Here is a 20,658-nt window from a genome sequence, read left to right as displayed (position 1 = left end):
AAGCTGTGAGATACAGTCAAGAATAGAGAAGAAGTAAGAAATATAGATCTAGGAAGCACAGAGTCCCAAACAAGATCAACCCAAAACGGTCCACATGAAGACACATTATAATTAAAATGGCAAAAATTAAACAGAGAATCTTAAGAGCAGCAAGGGAGAAGCAACTAGTTATATAAAAGGGAGCCCCCATAAGAGTGCCAGCAGACTTTCAGCTGAAACTCTGCAGTCCAGAAGGGAGTTGCACAATATATTTAAAGTGATGAAAGGAAAAAAGCTACCACCAAGAATACTCTACCTGGCAGGGTTTTCATTCATATTTAAAGGACAGATAAAGAGTTTCATAGACAAGCAAAAGTTAAAGAATTCAGGACCACTAAACCAACTTTACAAGAAATGTTGAAGGACCTTCTCTAAGCAGAAAAGGTCACAACTAGAAATATAAAAATTACAAAAGGAAAAGTCTCATTGGTAAAGGCAATATACAATAAAATTGATAGATCAACCACTTATAAAGCTAGCACATGCATGAGTACTAAGTTGCTTCAGTTGGGTCTGACTCTTTGGGATCCTATGGACAGTAGCCTGCCAGATTCTTCTATCCATGGAATTCTTCAGGCAAGAATACCAGAGTGGGTTGCCATGCCCTCCTTCAGGGGATCTTCCCGACTCAGGGATCAGACCTGCGTCTCTTACATCTCCTGCATTGGCAGATGGGTTCTTTATCACTAGTGCCACCCGGGAAGCCCCTATAAAGCTAGTAGAGAGGTTAAAAGACAAAAGTAGTAAAATCATCTATATCGACGATACATAGTTAAGGGATACACAATACAAAACAATGTGAAGTAGGACACCAAAAACATTCATTGTGGTGGGGAGGGAGTAAAAATGTAGGATTGTCAGAATGTATTCAAACTTGAGATTATCAATAGATGAATAGGAAAGAAGATGTAGTGTGTATATATACAACGGAATGTTATTTTTTGTGTTATTCAGGCCCCCTTCCCCCCCAAAAAAGAATGAAATTTTGCCATTTGTAACAACTTGGATGGACCTAGAGGGTATTATGCAAAGTGAAATAAGTCAGACAGAGAAAGACAAATACTATTTGATCTCACTTATACATGGACTCTAAAGAACAAAACAAAGGAACATAACTAAACAGAAACAGAGTCATAGATACAGAGAACAGATGGTTGCCAGAAATGAGAAAGTAGGAAGTGGGTGAAATAGGTGAAATACCACAAGCTGATGGCACAGCCAAAAAGAGAGAGAAGAGAGAGAATAAATCCTAGGAGTTCTAATCACAAGGAAAAAAATTTCTTTTTCTTTTGTTTTGTATCTATACAAGATGGTGGATGTTCACTAAACCTATTGTGATAATCGTTTCATGATGCATGTAAATCAAATCATTATGCCATACGCCTTAAACTTATGCAGTGCTGTACATCAATTACATCTCAATAAAACTGGAAAAAAAAAAGAAATATCCAATATTCTCCCTCTTCCAAATAGGGAGAATATTGGATATTTCTTCCAAATAATTTTTCTGAAGACTAATAACATGGGGAAATGCTTAATGTGAAAAAGGCAAGATGTGAAATCGTACATAAGAATGGCATCTTTTCTCATAGGAAATGTTTTATATAGTACTTGCATGGGATACAGTAGAGGAGTTTAAAAAAAATTAATAGTCAATAGCATTCCTCTTCTTTTCATATAAGAGATTTTTCTTTCTCTAATGTTTGATTCTGACAGTTAAGTAAAGTGGGACTTAAAAGGCAACACCACAGGCTGTAGCTCCTTTTTTATTATGGTCACCTCAAAGTTTGCCCCAGGTTGCACAGAAAGTGAATAGATCCTGGAAGACTGCTTTGTTTTCTCCCCAACATCCCTGTGCTTGGTGCAGCAGATAGTTCATTTGGTTTCTGTCCTCTTGTCCTAGTGGCCAGAACCCTGTAAACCTACCCTCCTGTGGGCTAATGACCCACTACTTTTTTGCCTCTTAAACCAGACATGGTCAGTCACTCCCCACTTTCTCCTTTCTGGCAACCATCTGTTCTCTGTATCTATGACTGTTTCTATTTGGTTATGTTCCTTTGTTTTGTTCTTTATAGTCCATGTATAAGTGAGATCAAATAGTATTTGTCTTTCTCTGTCTGACTTATTTCACTTTGCATAATACCCTCTAGGTCCATCGAAGTTGTTACAAAGCTGTCGGCATAAGTTGTGTTTTTTTTTTTTTAAGTCAGTAATCTAATCAATTTCAGAAAAAGTTAAATGACTGTGAGAAAGCTGAGATTCTGATAGAAGGCAAGTGATAAGCCATGTGATTTTTCAATAAACACTGATGGGAATGGCAGGTCTTTTTTTCTAGGTCAATTTAGGTAAGAAAGTGCAAAACCTTTAAGAGGTGATGATGGGTTATCTTGGTGATTCGTCGACTTATTTTTTTTCAGAGATGATATAAAGAAGCTATCACTCTTGAAAAGACAAAGTAAGAGAATAGCAGCAAGTAAAAAGAACTAAAACATGATGAAGTCTTGATAGATACCAATCAAAGGGAAAGTGAATTTAAAGAAAAAAATAATCAAAACTTGGGAAGAACTGACTCTGTTTTCCCATTCTGTCTTCATTTTCTTAATGTACTTATGAATGTATCTTTAGAAGAGAATCACTTCTCATTTTTGTGGCAATATGGGACTACTCTTTGATTGACTAGTTCAGTTAGTTTCTCTTGTGAGGAAAGGTGGTGTTCCAGAGGTTAAGAGGGAGGGAGAGATGAATAGGTGGAGCACAGAGGATTATTAGGACAGTGAAACTATTCCGTATGATACTATAATGATGGATACATGTCATTATACATTTGTCTAAATGCATAGAATATAGAACAAGAATGAACTCTAATGTACACTATGGACTTTGGGTGATAATGTGTCCATGTAGGCTCATCAACCGTAACAAAAGTACCACTCTATACCTTCTTTTCAATTTTTCAGGGAACCTAAAACTGCTGTAGGAAAATCTAGTCTTTAATAAAGAAATTTTAAAGAAGAATACTGATAAAAAAAAATTTTAAAGAAGTGTGGTATTGAAATAGACACTGTTATTCACAGACACAGTATCCATTTCCCCCTTCTTCCATCCTAACAAAATCCAATTCTGTTCAAGCATCCTCCTCAATTTCCCAGAGCCCAGTTGACTCAGGAAAAACTGACTCCTTCCTCAGTTCCAGGAGTAGGTCTTGATTAGTCTCAGCTATTCAAGGTAATCCCATCATTCTTACCAGTGACTGATTCAGAAATCCAGGCTTAAAGACAATCAGTGCATGGCATTGTCTGAGTGACTGTGATCACATGACCGTAGCGTACCCAATCACACTGTAGGAAAGGACTTTTAGGATATGGCTGAGAAAGATGCTTGCTTGCTCTCTCCCACTGAACCTGAATAAAGAAGCACATTGCCCCAGGTGCTGCTGGCACTAGCAGCCACTTTGCAACCATGAGGAAAGTCAATTGAAAACAAAAGAAACACATGAAGGAAAGCAGAGCCAAGAGAATTGAGAGAATGGTGCCTGGAGCTTGCATTACCTTTGGGCATGGTAATAGATTTCCTTAATTTTAAAACAGTTTTACCTTATTTTTATTACCTGATACTGGGAATAATCTGACCAGTACAGGCTTTCCCTACTTGATGCATGTAAATTGGTTTTTACATCATCTTTTGCTCATATATATCCATGATTATTTGCTACACTTGGGCAACCAAGTATTTTCAAAACATATCAAAACATATAGTCAGTTGTGTTAATATAATTATAAGCCTCCAATAAGACTAACCAAAAGCCTAAACTCACGGAATTTGATCAAATCTGCCAAACTGGTCAGTCGTGAGTTTATTCATCCAACAAGGAATTATTGAGAGCCTAATATGCAGCAAGCATTAAACAATGTGAAGTCTGCTGCACCCTGATTCTGTCCCTTTAAATTATATTTGAGTACAAAGAAAATAGGGCAATCTGTGATTATGCATATATTCATTACAAACTACTGCACAAATATTTGGCTAATAACTATGAGTTAATGGTATGACATTCCCATGAGAAAATTAATTACTTGAACATGTGTTGCATAAAATATGTCAAATCATTTATTTGGATGTTGTGGATTCCATATTAGTTTTTTTGTGTGGTATAAGTTCTTTTTTTTTAATTTAAATTTATTTATTTTAATTGGAGGCTAATTACTTTACAATATTGTATTGGTTTTGCCATACATGAACATGAATTTTTTAACCAAAGGAAATACATGAGAAATAAACATGAAATGCACACTCTATACATCATAAATGTCATGTTATGCCCAAGGGCTTATTGCAAGTGAACAATTTTTTTCTGGATGAAGAGAGTAGTGTCTTAAAAATCATAAGATCACAAAGAAGGGAGCCCTGGTGCAATGAGTTTTTTCATGTGTTAAGGTTTGCACTTATCGATAACTTGTCTAAAGACCACGTTTCAGATAAATAACTATGTGTAAAGAATGGGTAGATTAATCATTTCAGATACCAAACTGCCTTCTAAAGTAGTTTGGAATTCTATCCGTCTAGGAATTTAAAAAGTAGAGATTTATGGTGTGATATGAATACCTACATTCTGATTTTTTTATGGTTTTAGCAATTTTGAGGAAGAAGGATCTATATAAAGATCTATAGGTTAGAGACTGTAAAAATTGCCACTAAAGATGGACATATAATACTACAATAAATGATGGTGAAAGATAACTAAATGGAAAAAAGAAACTAATAAAGTCAGATATATACACGAACAAACTGAAGACTCTATTGTTTACTGAGAGCCAAGAAACAGTTCACGAATGGAAAGGAAATTCCCCAGGGAAGCATATGGGCTTTTTACTTTGTATGCTCCAGAGAGAATATACTTATCCAGTCATATAGCAGGACCTTCTCCATATTAATACAGATACAGAATAAGAGTGATGCCCATTCCATAAACTAACCATGTTAGAGCAGGTTTGCTTTGGTTTCAGGCCAAAAGATTTGTCCTTTAAAATATCCAAGCTCACATAATTAGAATGTCTTATATCCAACTTCTGATTCACAAAATGGTATTTGTCCTCCCAGTCTCAGACTTGACAAATAGCCTAATTTATTTCTCATTTTCTTAGCTTTGGTACAAGCATTCTCTAGGCTAAGATTATTTATTTGAACACATTTGCGTTGAGATTATACATTTTCTATAGGGCACCAAAGTGTATTCCTCTCTAAGTCTTCTCTTTACATGTGAAGGAGCATTGTCACAGTTGCAGTGGATGGGATGAGTTCAAGAGTAATGTTTTCAGAGACTGTGGACATTTTGCTTTAGAGCATTAACAAAAACTTCTATGCCAACTCAGACTCAGCTCATGATCTGAACTACTTTAAAGTATGTGGGTGGAGGTTACAGTATTATGTGGGATATGCGTGAGGTGGAGAGGAGGAATTTAAAAAGAAATGTTCTCTGGAAAAACCAGAAACCTACACTTGGACAGTTACTTTTATCAACATTTCGGATAATTATGAACCATTACAAACTTATTCTCTGATCAAACAGGAAAAAAGACAAATACAGTATGATATCACTTATATATGGAATTTTAAAAGGCCAAACTGATATAACCAGAGAGTAGAATGGCAGTTGCCAGGGGTTGGGGTGGGGGAAATGAAAAGATAGTGGTCAAAGAGTACAAACTTACAGTTATTAAATTAACAAATTCTGAGGATCTAAGGTACAGCCTGGTGATTATAGCTAACAATACTGTATCATATACTTGAATGTTGCTAAGAGACGAAAATTTAAATGTTCTCATCACAAAAAAGAAATGATAATTATGTGACAGCATGGAGGTGTTAGCTAATGCTATGGTGCTAATCATTTTACAATATATAAGTGTATCAAATCAACACATTATACACCTTAAACTAACACAATATGTCAATTATACTTCAATAAGGCTGGGGGCAAAAAAAAAAGAATAGGCGAAAGGCTAAAAAGTAACTCAAGAAGGTAGGGACTTCCCTGGTGGTACAGTGGATAAGAGTCTGCCTGCCAATGCAGAGGACACAGGTTTGATCCCTGGTCCGGGAAGATTCCATAAGCTGAGGAACAACTAAGCCCATGAGCCACAACTACTGAGCCTTCATGCAGCAACTACTGAAGCCTGTGCTCTAGAGCCTATGCTCAGCAACAAGAGAAGCCACCCCAGTGAGAAACCCATGCACCATACCAAAGAGGAGCTCCCGCTCACTGCAGGAAAAAGCCCACGCAGCAGTAAACAACCAGTGCAACTAGAAATAAAGTAAACAAATAATGCTTTTAAATTTAGGAATGACATAAGTAGAAGGAAAGAGTTTTAAAAAGAAAGAACAGAAATCAAAGAAATAGAATATCAAGCCAAATTAAACAGGATCAACAAAACAAAACACTATTTATTTATATGAATATAACGATGACAAATATAACATGCTAGATACACCCAGATAGGCTTATCCTCATATATTTAACTGTCCTGCTAACAGATAATTATTGTTAAAGATTGCGTTTCTTCTCATGTAATTTTATTTTTTCTAAGAAACGTTATTAAGTAGGGGGAAAAAACTCCAAAGCAAAAACCTACTTTCCAAACAAATACATGTACCTGAATCCACATGTTTTGGGGGCTGACTATGTAACTCTAATGGCAGAAACTGAAGAGGAACTAAAGAGCCTCTTGATGATGGTGAAAGAGGAAAGTGAAAAAGCTTGCTCAAAACTCAACTTTCAAAAAATTAAAATTATGTTATCCAGTCCCATCACTTCATGGCAAATAGACGGGGAAAAAGTGGAAGCAGTGACAGATTTTATTTTCTTGGTCTCCAAAATCACTGCAGATGGACCACAACCAGAAATTAAAAGACACTTGCTTCTTGGAAGGAAAGCTATCACAAATCTAGATAGTGTATTGCAAAGCAGAGACATCACTTTGCCAACAAAGGTCCGCTATGGTTTTTCCAGTAGTCACATGCGGATGTGAGAGTTGGACCCTAAAGAATGCTGAGTGTCGAAGAAGTGACGTTTTTGAATTGCAGTGATAGAGAATACTTAAGAGTCCCTTGGACTGCAAGGAGATCAAACCAGTCAATCCTAAAGGAAATCAACCCTGAATATTCACTGCAAGGACTGATGCTGAAGCTGAAGCTCCAATACTTTGGCCACCTGATGCAAAGAGCCGACTCAATGGAAAAGACCCTGTGGCTGGGAAAGAGTGAAGGCAAAAGAAGAGGGCAGCAGATATGGTTGGATGGCATCACCAACTCAGTGAACATGAATTTGAGCAAACTTTGGGGTATAGTGAAGAACCAGGAAGTCTGGCGTGCTGCAGTCCATGGGGTCACGAAGAGTCAGACATGGCTTCATGACTGAACAACAACAGCAACAACAAAAGGGGGGTTGGAGATAAAAATTCTGCAAACTAAAGACAAGGGAAAATCTTGAAATCAGTGAAAGAGAAATTACACTTTACCTGTAGCAAAAACAATTCAAATGGCAGTGGATTTCTCATCAGAAATTATGCAGGCCATAAGAAAGTTATATAAAATTTTTCAATTGCTAAAAGAAAAGAACAGTCAGAATAGAATTCTATATCCAGTTTAAACACTCTTTAAGAATAAAGAGGAAATCAAGACATTCTCAGATAAAGAATGTTACCAGCAGACCCATGGGATGGGGGTTCAGGATTGGGAACACGTGTACACCCGTGGCGGATTCATGTTGATATATGCCAAAACCAATACAATATTGTAAAGTAATTAGCCTCTAATTAAAATAAATACATTTAAATTAAAAAAATAATAATTTAAAAAAATAAAAGAACAGCTAAAGGAAATTCTTGAAAAGAAAAGATATGGTAGAAGAAGGAATCTGAAAACATTAGCAAGGAATAAAAAAATAAGGGAAAAGAGTAAAAACAAAGGCAAATGAAAGAAACTTTCCTTCTCTTGAGTTTTCTAAAGTTTGACTTTGCAGCAAAAATAGATACCATTATATGATGTGGGTCTCCATGTATGTAGAGGAAATATTTAAGATAGTTATAAATGGAGAGAGGAAAACATTTAATAGTGATATAAGATTCTACGCTCAAACTGGTAAAATGTAGACAGTAGTAGACTGTGATGACTTATATATGTATAATGTAATATTTACTGCAACCATTAAAAATCTAAACAAAGAGATATACTGAAAAGGAGTATAGAGTTGGACGGAAGGGGTTCAATTTGCTATCTAGCACCTAGATGCTTGTATCTAGCAGTAGATACAAGTTGTATGCTATTACAGTTTCAGAAGTTCTTGTTTGCCCAGACTGCAATGTAAATAGCTCCCCTCTGCAGAGTTGTACAGTACCCAACCAGGATAATTGGTGCCCACAGTCCTAGACTCTCACATGTAAATGATCATAAAACACAAGTCACAGATGAATATATACAATATTACAACATTTACATGAAGTTTAAAATATCAAACTGAAGAATGTATTATTTCAGGATACATAAAAATAGAGTGAGCCTATAAAGACAAGCAAGGAAATGACAAACACAAAAGTTGAGGAAGGGCTGGAGGAAGTGGTTTTTAAGATCAAAGAAGAACACAGAAACTGAATGGTCTTGGTAATAGTCTGTTGCTTCAGCTAGATGGTAGATTCACAAGTGTTTGTTAGCTATATAACATTTTTGCATATACAAAATAATCCACACTCAATTAAGATGGAAAACAAATGACACAAAACAATAGGAAAAGTAAATAGAGGTGAATTCAGGATAGTAGTAGCCTCCGGAATAAAGGAAAGGGATACAACAGGAGAAAGATAAACATGGGATCTAGTAGTATTTATAAAGTTAACTTGCTGAGTACTTGTCACATTTTCCTTCATACCTTATACATAGATTACACATCTTCCTTTGTTTGTGGCTGTCAGAAGATGGAGACCACAGAATCAGCAGTTAACAGAATGGTGCCTTAATGAGAATTATTCCCATCTGGGTGTACTTTGCAGTACCCAGAGAGTACACCAATAGAGACAAAGTCTAAACTTTTATTCTAGAAAGGACATATGTAGGTAAGCTTGTAAACAAAGGAGAAATATTCAGCTTCTCCCTCTAGAATTAAAGATGATAGTGTTAAATTCAATCTAAACCAAGAGTATCATAATAAATATCATAAAAGTTGAGGTGGGAAGGCATTCAAATGATGAGATATATGTTTTGTACTGAATTTCATCTTAAATGGTTGCAGATATCATCATATCATACCTCCGTGGGAAAAAAAATGAGATAAAAGAGTCCACTGTTCAAGGATCATTCATTGTGTTTGTATCATAGTTAAATATAAAAGACCACTCAGGCATGTGAAAAGGAGACCATTTATGTATTTAGACTCTTTCATTGTAATTATAACAGCAGTTTTGGAAGAGTCTATTTTACTCTTTAGATTTCTAAATTTCCTTCCAGCATTTTCAAGTTTCACTCTGAAGCAACACAGTTTGTCGCATGTTCTCTCTTTTCAGAGAATTGGGATGGCATTCTAAAGAGGTAGTTTTTGAGAAAACCAGGGGCACGCATATGAAACCGTTTAGGTCAATTGTTGTGACAGTAAATAAGAAATTGAGTAAGCTATACTTCAACAAGGTAAACTTTTCTAACAAAGAGAACAAGGACTCTAAAAGACATTGTGCCAGGATGAAATTTACTCATAGCTCAGTTCTCCACAAAAGCCTTAGCTCTACTTTCCACAGAGCAGTCCCTGGGTGTAGTGGATAATATTTGTGAGTGACAGGCAATGAATTTTTCCAAGATCTAGTCAAACACATAGGCAAAGGCGGGAGAATGCTTCTAAAACATTGAGGCAATCTTGAGTAAACAATGGCTAAAGTAGGCTACTGTGGTCTGCCTCCCACTTTTCCTTCTTCTAGAAACAGCTCTCCACATTTAAGATAAACAACTCCATCTCCTGTTAAGCCCAGGTGCTCTCATGGTGGCAACCAGCCATACCTGGGATCAGAGAGATGACCTCACGCCCCCATTTCCCCTTTAATTGGAGCAGTCCCTCTCAGAAAGCAAACCTGCTCCAAACCCCTATCATTTCTCACCTGGATTATTACAATATGTAACTGGTATCCCTACTTCCACACTTGTCTCTCTATAGTTCATTCTCAACACAGAAGCCAGGGCTAAATGAAGATTAGATAATGTTACTCTTCCTTGCCAAACCCTCTAGTGGTTGCCCACCTCGTACTCTAAGTCAAAGTCTTTACAATGACCCACAAAGCCCCATGTCATCTGCCTTACCTCCTTGGCTTTATCTCCCACTACTGTTCCTGTTGTCCACTCCAGTTCAGTCTCAGTGGCCTTACTGGTGTTCCTCACACATGCCAAGTGCACACCCACCTCACGTCCTTTGCCCTTGCCATTATCTCCAACTCCAGTTGCCTTCATGGCTCACCCCCTCTCTTCCTTCAAATCTTTGCTCAAATGTCATTTCCCTCAGAAGTCCTTCCCTGACTGCCCTATTTAAACTGCAACGTCATGAGCCTAGAGAGTATAGTTCTAAGTGAAGTAAGTCAGAAACAGAAAGACAATACCATATGATGTCACTTATATGTGGGATCTAAAATATGACACAAATGAACTTATCTACAAAACAGAAATGGACTCACAGACATACAGAACAGAATTGTGGTTGCCAAGGGGGAAGGAAAGGTGGGAGTTGGGGATTAGCAGATACAAACTATTATATCAATATATAGAATGAATAAACAACAAAGTCCTACTGTATTGCACAGGGAACTATACTCAATATCCTGTGATAAACTATCATAGAAAAAAATGTGGGAAAGAATATATATGTATATGTACAACTGAGTCACTACTGTACAGCAGAAATTAACACAGCAGAAATTAATTCTAAATCAACTATAATCTGCCTGCAACACAGGAGATGCAGGAGACACAAGTTGGGTCCCTGGGTCAGGAAGATCCCCTGGAGAAGGAAATGGCAACCCAGTTCAGTATTCTTGCCTGGGAAATCCCATGGACAGAGGAGCCTGGCAGGCTACAGTTGATGGGGTCGCAAAGAGTCAGACATGACTGAGCAACTGAGCATACTTCAACAAAATAATTTTTTTTTAATTGCAACATCCCCCCCAACCCCCAGAACACCCTATCCCCTTCTCTGCTTGATGTTTTCCTTCCATAGCCCTTATTTCTTTTTCATATAGTATCAAATATCCCTCTTTACTTTTGTTTAGTGTCTGAATTTCCTCTCCTGGAATATAAAGAGGGTTTTTCCTCCATCTTTCTTCCCCTACTATTTCAGAATCTAGAACAATGTCTGGCATGTAATAGGCGCTCCATGGATGTTTGTTTTATGAATTGAGTGAATGAAATATAGATCAATGAGAGCTGGCAGCTGCTGTCCTCAATGATCCAATCTTTGGGAAAACCTGTCTGAAAGAGGAAAGCTGACACAGTGAAATCAGCAGTCTCCACCCTATGGGGGACTAGCCTCTGCCACTCTACTCCCAGAAGTCAGCTGCCTCTCTGCCTACCAGGGTTTTCTACATGAGCCAATAAATTCCTACTTTTGCCCAAGGTGATTCCAGGCAAGTTTCTATCATTTGCGACCACGAGGGTTCTAACATGTGAGCATTCATTGCGCAGACATATACAGAGCAAATGTTCCCTTTTACTAAGTAAAAGCCTCTCTGAGTTGTCTACATCCTCAGCTCATGCTGTGCTTCATTTTCTGTCCTCAGCTCATCCTGACTCAGTGATGGTACTTGATTCCACACTAGGAGATTTCCATTGCAACATCATTTGCAGTCCTTTGAAATCTCTATGTTCACCAACCTTGTGCAAAGTAGGATACAGAGACAGGCAGAGTGCACTACCTCTCGCCTCCTGCTCCATTCTAGCCAGGCCTTTGCTGACTCAGCTTTATAGCCACCCGCATCCCAAACCCCTGGCCTTGAGCCACTCACATACGTGCCTGTGCTGTCCCCTCTTCTCTCCGACATTACCACTAACACCACACTGCTGGTCAAAAATCGATAACAAAGAATGAGGAAAACAAGGGTATTGTGACACATCAAGAGCATCTTTGTGACCCATCAAAATGTACCAACTGGTAGGTTGGGAAATAGCAGCTCAGAAAGCACTATATCTGCTGTTCATTTTGCAAAACAGTCAGCCAGCCAAATGCAAGAGGATTCAGAGGATTTAAGAGACTGTTTATTGCAAGTGTAATAGTCTGAATAAACACACATGATGTTATCACTGACCTACTTGGTAATTTCTTAACCAATAGGACTACACACTCACATACCAGCACTATCGTTCTACCCAACCATTCATTTAACATACATGAATAGAACCCCTGTTATCAGAGTCTGACATTCCCAGGTGCTGGGCCTTAAATGGGGCTCCCAGTTTGGAATGAGAGGCAGACACATAAACAGATGCACAGCAACAGCACAGCAAAGAAGTATGAAGTGAGGAATAGTTTGTAAATGCTATGGAGAAACATCTCATCATATTTTGAGGAGTCCAGAAAAACATCTTAGTGGAGATAATGCCCAGAGATTCATCTTAAAGAATGAATTAAAGTTAGTACAAGAAAGAAGAGGAGCAACATTCTAAGAGAAAATGCAGCATGAGTAAAGGCATGGCTACTTCAAGCACTTTATTGCTTCAGGGGTATATCTATTTTTTTAAATTTATTTGTCTGTACCAGGTCTTAGATGCAGCATGCAGGATCTTTAATTGCTGCCTGCAAACTCTTATCTGCAGCATATGGGATCTAGTTCCCTGACCAGGAACTGAACCCAGGCCCCCTTAGCCACTGGACCAGCAGGGAAGCCCTATTGTGGGGACATAAAGAGATGACAGGAGAGGGAATGGGGGACAGGGGTAGGGCACAAAGGGCTGAGAATATTGTGTTGCACTTCCCAGTCCCCCTACAAGGAAGGACTTAACCCTAGCTGTGTGAGTGCAGTGAGCAAACAACCCTCAGCCCCTTTAGCAAACAACCCCTTTAGCAAACAACCCTCAACCCGCAGCTGCAGAGAACCACCTCATCCAAAATCACACTAATCTTGGGACAACTCACATACAGTGACTGATTGAGAAAAGGGTATAAAAGCCTGATCACCTTAGCCCAGCTGGGTACAACTTTGAAGGGTCATCTAGCTTTTAGACCAGCTTCCCTGGTGGCTCAGTGGAAAAGAAACTGCATGCCAGTGCAGGAGATGCAAGAGACACAGGTTTGATCCCTGGAGGAGGAAATGGTAACCCACTCTGGTACTCTTGCCTGGCAAATCCCATAGACAGAGGAGCCTGGTGGGCTATAGTCAGTGTGGTCACAAAGAGTCGGACATGACTTAGCAACTAAACCGCCATGCTAGATGCTTGCTAACTTGGTCACTTCTTGCTCTGGAGCTCACCTTTAAAATTATTTTAGAATTCTCAACTGTGGTCATTAAAAAAATTAGACTGAAAGAAATGTTAGTCATAGGAACACAGATGTGTATGCTTTGCTTTGAAATTCCTTAGCTGTTATCTGAGTCAAGACTCCCAAAAACCACTTTTGTTTGAGGTTTGGCTTCTCATATGGTGCTTGCTGTGAGAGACAGGGCCAACCGAAGGGCTGGCAGAACTCTCTGCAGCTATTGTTCCTATTGAGAACCCATACATATACATTCTGGACTACCTTATTTGTGTGATCAATTCTGGGATACAACATGGAAATTCTTGGTTCCAAAATCAAACCTGAAATGTTTGCCCAGAAGTGGCATTCAGTTCAACAACGTTTATGAAGCTCTTTGTGCTAAACAGTGTGTGAATGCAAAGATAAGCAAGGCATATTCCAGCCTCTAGCAAGCCCATAGGCAGATGAGACAAGTCCACAATGACAATGATGGGCATAATCAATGTAGATGCAAGATATGATAAAGGGAAGAAGAAAAGAGAACATGGGAAGATCTCACACTTGATCATCTCCTATGCACCAGGCACTTTATCTGCCTTATTCCATTTAATGCCAACAACAATCTTATGAGGTAGTCTTTTTTTCTTATTTTATTGATGAGAAAAACGAAGGAGTTCATGGTTAGACAGGTAGTAAGTAAAGGAATCCCAGTCAGGTTGACTCCGAAGTCCAAGCTTTTCCCTGAAAACCTGCCAGCTCCCATAGCACCATAACAGAAGGATGAAAAGAACATTGCTGGTGGCCTTTCAATGGGAGACCAAGGGCTTCTGGCTTCAACAGTCAGGAAAAGCTACCTGGAATAGATGACATGAGGAGGAGGCCATGAAGTCTGGGTAGTTTTAACTAGCTGAGGATTTTAGGAAGGGTGTTCTAGGCGAAGAGAATAATATGATCAAAGGTCCCAAAGTATGGGAAAGGTCCAAGGACCTACAGGGTGTATGTTATGTCAGGTTTCCCAGGATGCAGACTCTGGGATGTAGTTTAGCATTCTGAAAATGTGTTATGGAGTATCCTGTGGAGTCAAGGAAGTAGGATTAGGTAAAGGAAGGTGTTGGGCTGCAATATGCTGCTGTTATTTAGTTGTGTCTGACTCTTTGCAACCCCATGGACTGTAGTCCATGGGATTTTCCAGGCAAAAATACTGGAGTGGTTTGCCATTTCCTCCTCCAGGGGATTTTCCTGACCCAGGGATCAAATCTGCGTCTCCTGCATTGGCAGGCAGATTCTTTTTTTTTTTTTTTTAATGTTGTTATTTTTTTTTAATTTTATTTTATTTTTAAACTTTACATAATTGTATTAGTTTTGCCAAATATCAAAATGAATCTGCCACGGGAACACATGTATACCTGTGGTGGGCAGATTCTTTACCACTGGGCCACCTAGGAAGCCTGGGGCTGCAGTATAGTCACACATAAAAAAGGCCTGAGTCAACGTCATGGATTGTTCTGAAACTTGAATGACATTTCAGAGTTGCCTTGCCTTGCAACAAGGGGGATGGGTCTTTATAGCATCCTCTCCCCACTTTTGGCCAGATGTAGACTGTCCCTGGGAAAGGAATATGAACCTCGGATGACATGAGTCTCTTCATCTGAGGGACAGCATGGGAACCATCATCCACCAACACTCCCGGTGGCTGGGGAAGGGGGTACCCCAGTCTTGAAGGGAAATTCTGAATGACTCACCACAAAGTTCACTACAAGATGTGTGCCCTGGGCAGTAAGCAGGCTGCTCTGACAAAACATGAGGGTGCAGGACTAAGGAAAGAATGCAGTTGCAAAGTTGAGAGGGGGTGAACATTGAAAGCCAGACTTTGTGTTTTGGAAAGCAGGAAATAGGGTTACTGAGTTCTGCATGAGGCAAGGTCATGGCCAGAAAATGCACTTATCATAATGCCTGAGACATCTGAGAATGGGCCGGACCTAAAGGAGAGCCATGGGTTCTTCCATAGTCAAGGCGGAAGGTCAAGAGGGGAGGAACAGCCAGGTGGCAGTAGTGATGGCAAGGAGGGGATGGGGACGGCAGAAATGCTGAGGATGCACAGACACTGCATGCTAAGCGCTTTTTACAAAAGGCCTGTAAGACTGAAAAAGGCCCACTACCCTGGTTCAACCATTCCATGGAATAGAGTAAGTCCCCTACACATGAACCTTCAAGTTGTGAACTTTCAAAAATATGAACATGCATTCACCTGTCCAATCACGTAAGTGAGTTCACATGTATGGGGTACACTGTCACACACACACATCCTCTACAAGTGGATGTGCTTTAGTGTACTTTACTGTACAGTACTGTGTAGAGGACAGTAATACAGTACCTATATTTCAAGTCCAGGATGCCCTGAAGCAAGCGTAAAAGCAGCGATATATAGCTGATTGTGTTAGCTGGGCACCTCAGCTAACTGTTAGACTTATGAACAGATTGGACTTAAGAACGCACTCTCAGAACAGAACTCCTTCATATGTAAGGGACTTGCTATACTAACCAGCTTTTCAATGTAAAGTCCACGTAGGCAGGGATTTTTGTTTTCCCAGCATCCAGAGAAATACCTGGCAAATAGCAAGTATTTGTATCAGTCAGATTTTGCAGTGATTGGGCCGAGTTATAAAAAGTCCAAATCTCAGTGACTTATGGCAACAAATGTTTATGTATTGCTTAAGGTTCTACAGGGCTTCCCAGGTGGCCCTAGTGGTAAAGAATCTGTCTACCAACGCAAGAGAAGCAAGAGATATAGGTTTGATCCCTGGGTCAGGAAGATTCCCTGGAGTAGGAAGTGGCAACTCACTCCAGTATTCTTGCTTGGAAAATTCCAGGAACAGAGGAGCCTGGCAGGCTACAGTCCATAGGGCTGCAAAGAGTTGGACACGACTGAGCATCTATAGTCAGCTATATTAACTCTGTTTCAGGCTGTGGCCTGAGTTCATATTTGCTCCCAGTATCTTCCTGTGCCAGAGACCAAACTGAAGAACATGGGAAATGTATTATTCTTTTAGTGGAAGGTAGGAGCTCAAGAAGGCTAGAAGAACTTGCAATGCCTCTAAAAGCATCTCGTAGGATCTGGCATGCTTTCACTTCTTACAATCTACATTCCATCGGCCTAAGTAAGTCATATGAGCAAGCTCCGCATCAATGGGACAGGGGAATAGACTGCTCCCCTGAGGAGTTCGAGAAAGGAGCGTGCATATTTGCTGAACAGCAATAAAATCCACAGTAGTGCTCAATAGATATTTGTTGAATGATTGTATGAATAAATCCATGTGAGCTGATAGGGAAAAATCCCTATCTAACACAGCCTGTTGAGTGAAAAAGGCAAGTTACAAAGCAATACATACACTATGATCCAATTTATAAACACATATGCCAAAAATAAAATACACTGATATATGCACATATTTTTTCATAAATGCATAAAGAAGGGGCTGAAAGTAGATACACTAAATAGTTACTAGTGTAACTTCTGGAAAGGGGTGTAAAATTGGGTAGGAATAATAGGGGTTATTTGCTTTTTTATCATTTGAAAACTTTTTATGACAAAAAAGTATTTATACTTGGTATGGTTTAAAAAAAAAAAAAACACTGAAAAAAGGAAGAAGAAAAAATAAGGCAATGTTCATTGTGAAGTTCACACAGTCCAGATTGGAAAAATGTCAAATGAGCAATTTGGAGGAAGGAAGTTAATGTCATAGTAAGAATGATAAATTAATAAATTGTGCCCTCTTATAATTGTTCAGTTTCTGCTCTGACATTTAAAAAACATTACAACCTTTATGGTAAGTGCCTTTATCTGGCTTATGAAATGATTATGAAATTACTTTGATGGTATCTTGCACTTAGGTTGTGTAAAAAGGAAAATTTACTTAACCCATGCTATGTACATGGTAAATATTAAAGCGTTTGTTATACTTAATAAGCAAAAATATGAGCAAGTCTATGAATAGCTTAGTATTTCCAAATTGCATAGGAATATCATCTTCTTAATGAAGAGAAATGTCTTCTAAATGGCATTTTTTATCTTGAAGATGCTGCAACAAGCTCTACTGTAAAATAAATTAGAGATTCAATATTCTGCCTCTTTCTAAAACCTCATGTCTTACCAGGGTAGTCACCGATACAAACTTTCTGAAAGAGTGAATCACTTTATCAGGTAAGATCTTAGAACATCTTACCAGGGCTGGGATGGCTATTTTTCATAACTGACATCTCAGCAGCCAGACAAAGGATCACTGTTTAGTGGCTGAGGTCTTAGGAAAAAGTAAATATATCGGTCAGCTCCCAAACCCCCACTGTCGGCCCACACCATGTATCCAGGACCTTAGATGAGTGAAACACTTTTCAAAGAACAAACACCAAGCCCATTCCTCCCTCAAGAGAAGACAACAAAAGTAATTCTTAGATCTGCTATTTTTAGGCAAACTTTAAGGGGATTTTTTGCTTGCCACTAGACATTCCTGTTTTGGATGTGATTTTCAAATGTGCAGGTTCAGAAATTCAAACAAGTTAAATCACCCAAGGTTGAGCTCACCAGTTGAACTGGCTTATAACAATCAGATTCACAGGAGGTTCGCTTGTAAACCAGACCATGCATTTATTCCTGCACGCTACCCTACCAAATACCTCCCAGAGCAGGGTGTCACTTGCTATATGTTCTCCCTTCCCAGAAAAGAAAGGCTAAATTAAGTCCAAATGACTGGTTGGCAAACACTGGATTCAAGAAGACAGATCTGTGTGGTTTAAATAAAGGTTATTCATTTATGGGACCTTGATCAAACTACCGCACAGTTGCACTCATCTCACACGCTAGTAAAGTCACGCTCAAAATTCTCCAAGCCAGGCTTCAGCAATATGTGAACCGTGAACTTCCTGATGTTCAAGCTGGTTTTAGAAAAGGCAGAGGAACCAGAGATCAAATTGCCAACATCCGCTGGATCATGGAAAAAGCAAGAAAGTTCCAGAAAAACATCTCTTTCTGCTTTATTGACTATGCTAAAGCCTTTGACTGTGTGGATCACAACAAACTGTGGAAAATTCTGAAAGAGATGGGAATACCAGACCACCTGACCTGCCTCTTGAGAAACCTATATGCAGGTCAGGAAGCAACAGTTAGAACTGGACATGGAACAACAGACTGGTTCCAAATAGGAAAAGGAGTATGTCAAGGCTGTATATTGTCACCCTGCTTATTTAACTTCTATGCAGAGTACATCATGAGAAATACTGGGCTGGAAGAAACACAAGCTGGAATCAAGATTGCCGGGAGAAATATCAATAACCTCAGATATGCAGATGACACCACCCTTATGGCAGAAAGTGAAGAGGAACTAAAAAGCCTCTTGATGAAAGTGAAAGAGGAGAGTGAAAAAGTTGGCTTAAAGCTCAACATTCAGAAAACGAAGATCATGGCATCTGGTCCCATCACTTCATGGGAAATAGATGGGGAAACAGTGGAAACAGTGTCAGACTTTATTTTTTGGGGCTCCAAAATCCCTGCAGATGGTGACTGCAGCCATGAAATTAAAAGACGCTTACTCCTTGGAAGGAAAGTTATGACCAACCTAGATAGCATATTCAAAAGCAGAGACATTACTTTGCCAACAAAGGTCCGTCTAGTCAAGGCTATGGTTTTTCCTGTGGTCATGTATGGATGTGAGAGTTGGACTGTGAAGAAGGCTGAGCACCAAAGAATTGATGCTTTTGAACTGTGGTGTTGGAGAAGACTCTTTAAAGTCCCTTGGACTGCCAGGAGATCCAACCAGTCCATTCTGAAGGAGATCAGCCCTGGGATTTCTTTGGAAGGAATGATGCTAAAGCTGAAACTCCAGTACTTTGGCCACCTCATGCAAAGAGTTGACTCATTGGAAAAGACTCTGATGCTGGGAGGGATTGGGGGCAGGAGGAGAAGGGGACGACAGAGGATGAGATGGCTGGATGGCATCACTGACTCGATGGACATGAGTCTGAGTGAACTCCGGGAGTTGGTGATGGACAGGGAGGCCTGGCGTGCTGGGATTCATGGGATCACAAGGAGTCAGACATGACTGAGCGACTGAACTGAACTGAACTGATCACCTCACTGCTAATAAAAATACCTGCCTGGCTTATTTTATACTTGGGTCAGTCTATCAGAACAAACCTCTTCCTTGATGGTGCCAGGGGACCCTGAAAATTCTCCCCATCAATTCCTCATTGGGTTTAGTTTAGCCCTCATAAGACTTTATTTCCGATGTTGGCCTGCAGCTACTGGGTGTGTTCCCAAATACCAATTAGTCTTGATTCCCAATTATGTTAGTGAAGAGGGACTCTTTCAATTAAAAGTATTAGAAAGTTAAAACTCAAACTAGATTAGGTTAAAAAAAATTGCTCATCCCTGAACCAAATGTAGTGGCCAAAAGGATAAAATATGCTGATCATCTAGGCCTCGGTTTCTCAATCACCCATAAGATGAATCTTACCTGTAACAAATCACAAGGACTGAGGGAGGACAGAGTTTCTCCAATGGAAAAGAAGAAAGATTGGATGCTGGGCAGGCAATTGATAATAATAATAACAACAATAAATGTCTACTACATCAACTTTGTACTTGAGAGTCTTGGCTCCCCTCCCCTCCTCAGCTCAGAGTCACTTTCAGTGAGTAGAGGAACATGGACACCTATCACAAGTGCAATGATGAATTGTTGATTCCCTCTGGGAGGAAAAGCAGAAACACAAAAAGGGAACATTGGAATAGGCTACAGGCTTAACTTCATCTCAATAATTTTAAGATTTATCTTTCTATTTGCCTTTTAGCCTATTTTATTTATCGCCTAGTTCTTATTATCCTAGAAGCTCAGCATTCAGAAGAGAATATGACAATTTAATATAACAATTAATATAATCCTTTAATTATTAATATAATCATTTAATATTATAATTATGCAAGTCCTGTGTACATTGATTTAAAGATTACAATTTCAAATTTTAAATGTTGATGGATCAACATAATTTATGCCTGGTGAAGATATTAGGAATTAAGAAGAACAGGCAAAGTTATGAGAATCAGGGAGTGTAGATCATAATATGGTGGGCAGACTCGAAGCTAATGTAATGAGCTGGTTTAA

This window comes from Bubalus kerabau, chromosome X (assembly GCF_029407905.1).
Source record: "Bubalus kerabau isolate K-KA32 ecotype Philippines breed swamp buffalo chromosome X, PCC_UOA_SB_1v2, whole genome shotgun sequence".
In the NCBI taxonomy this organism is placed as follows: Eukaryota; Metazoa; Chordata; class Mammalia; order Artiodactyla; family Bovidae; genus Bubalus; species Bubalus kerabau.
The sequence above is the reverse complement of the archived record's forward strand: the minus strand, read 5'-3'. Positions refer to the sequence as shown.